Raw genomic sequence first — 2,608 nt, forward strand, 5'->3', positions numbered from 1 at the left:
GCCCCGCCTCCGCTCCGCCTCCCCTCCGGATCCCAGGACCACCCATCTCCGGAAGGACGGGGCCGGAAGTCGGCGCGCTTACGTCAGCCCAGTTCTTCGAAATGGCGTTTCCTCAGTTTTACTTCCGGTGGGTGAGTTCCGAGCTGCCAGAGGGGTGGAAGGTGGGGGTGTGCGTGGGAATCGCGGAGTTTCCCAGGGTGAGCATCTCGTCCTGTTTAGAAGCGGTTGCTGGTTCCCATTCTTGAGTTTCTGCTGTCTAGCAGGTGCATCCCTGGCCCGTAAACCTGGAGACAGACTGCAGTTACTCTGAGTAGCCGCCGTTTGGTGCACGGAAGTGGGGGGTGTTTTTTTCTCAACTCTCACCCAGTTCAGGCTGGCGAGCAGGCTTGGGGTTCTGCCGTGATTCTTAGTTCTGGATAGAATTGATTGCGAGACGATCCATGGAATGCCAGTAGCCACAGTTCAGCTATGTGATTAACTTAAGGTCCCCCAATTTTGCTGTTTTCGGTATTTTCTTGGATTCCTCAGTCCACAAAATAAGAAAACGTATTTTGTGAAGTGTTGATTGGAAATAACTTCCTTTAATTAAAGTGGAGTCCTAGGAATCGCTCTTTCCAGTTCAACAAAATAGAAGAAAAAGCTACAAAGTGCAAAACAAACTGAAATTTCAACGAAAAAATTTGAACAACTAGGGAATTTAAAAATGCATATATATAATATTCTTTAGTAAGAACTATTGTAAACTAATTTCAGAAAATTCTTGGAATAACTGGCTGCACCTGGAATTGAATTCAATTTATTACTCAGTTAACTAAGAAGTCTGCATATATATAAGACAATTTGCTACGTAATAGTTTCGTTTCCATTTTCTTTTCCGTGGTTAGGGTTTAACAAACTTAAAAGCTTCACAGACTAGGATGGAACCTAACAAATTCCCCTGAAACCAGTTGAAGGAGAGATATTAATTGAAAAGACTATGGACGTAAGTCAAGTGGTAGATTTGAACCCTGGCAGCGTGGCCTTTTAACACCCCAATATCGTTACCTGTACAAGTAAAAGTGTATGACGTATGATGTCCTCCCAGTGTTACGGTTCAGAGACCCTTTAAGACTTATACGCAAGGTAGTGTGCTTCAACATTCTGATACTAAACATTCTGATACTAAAGGCAAGTATGTACTAAGCCTATGAAAATTAACATTCACGGCCATGAATTGGCCCATATATTTATGGGCCAATTATATGTATTATATATATAAGTTTATATTTAATGATTTTGTGTTTGTGTAAATAGAGGCTCAAAGGGACATTTCTAGTCCTAGTTTCAAGAAAAAAAAAGTCAAACAACTAGGGAATGAAAAAATTTAAAAAACTACGTATATCTAATATTCCTCAGAAGGAACTATTACAAACTATAGATAAAACTTCGAAGAACTGGCTACAGCTGGAATTGAATTCAATTTATTACTCAATTAACTAAGAACATTGCGTGCACGCATGGAATGTTCACTGTGTCTTTAGAATTCTCCATGAGTCTTTTCATGTTTCTGATTATCTTCTGATACCTTTTTGTTCTGGACTATCTTTTCAAGGATATTTGTATAGCAAATAGTTTTGAGAAATTTAGCATCTCTCTCTGGGGCAGAGGACGGATTTATTGGCTGATAATGATAATAAAGACAATGTCTCCCACCGGAAAAAGGATGAGAAGGTTTGCTAGCAGCGTTTTCAGAAAAGATTAAGGATAGGGTAGAGGGAAGCTCGTGGGTGGGGCCGTGAGCTGAGTGGGTTTAGTCACTCTACCCCATGGCTCATGGGAAGGTGTGAGACTAGGGCCAAAATCGGCCCCAACAGGGCCCTCCTTGAGCTTCAGGGAGGTGAGTTCCCAGAGGGGAGCGGGGCGGGGGGGGGGGGAAAGATCAGAGTTTGCTAAACAGGGCTCCTCTCAAGGAACCCAGCTCACTGAGTCTACAGGCATCAGCTGGCCACTGTTGATTTGCTCTACAGGAGTCAGGGCTTCGGGAACCAGCACAAATGTTGTTACTCTGGCTGCTGCTATTGCTGTGATTAATAAACTGTTCTTTGTCTCTGGCCCAGGAGTCTCATATCTTCTGCCAGTGTCTATGATACTGTGGTAGGCTGACTTGTTTTCTAACAAATAAGGAACACTGTAGACCCTTCACAGTTCTTGACAGTTTCAGTGACGAAGATGGAATACTGACACAACATGGCTTCCTGGAACAGGAAATACAAGAGCCTCTCCACAGTCCATTTAGTTCACTTAACATGATTTGAGGGAAGTCCTTGGATTTAATAACAGCCATATTGTTCAATCCAGCAATAAATAATCCTCCACTCCATTCTCTGTCACTGAGGAGGAATTAGGGAGATGGCTGCAGGCTGAGTACTGGGAGGCAGGTTCATGACTTGATTCTTGTTATCTCTTCTTGGGGTGAGGGCTAGAGGGTCGATCTGATGGTCAGCCTCACACCCATCCTATGATAACAACCAATGCTAAGATCCACCGTGGGTTAGAGGAAAGTTCTGATCCTTTTCATACAACAATTACAGAGACACTCACCAATGCTAAATGCAAAAAGAGGGAAATT

Source organism: Globicephala melas, chromosome 2, assembly GCF_963455315.2.
Source record: "Globicephala melas chromosome 2, mGloMel1.2, whole genome shotgun sequence".
Taxonomy (NCBI): domain Eukaryota; kingdom Metazoa; phylum Chordata; class Mammalia; order Artiodactyla; family Delphinidae; genus Globicephala; species Globicephala melas.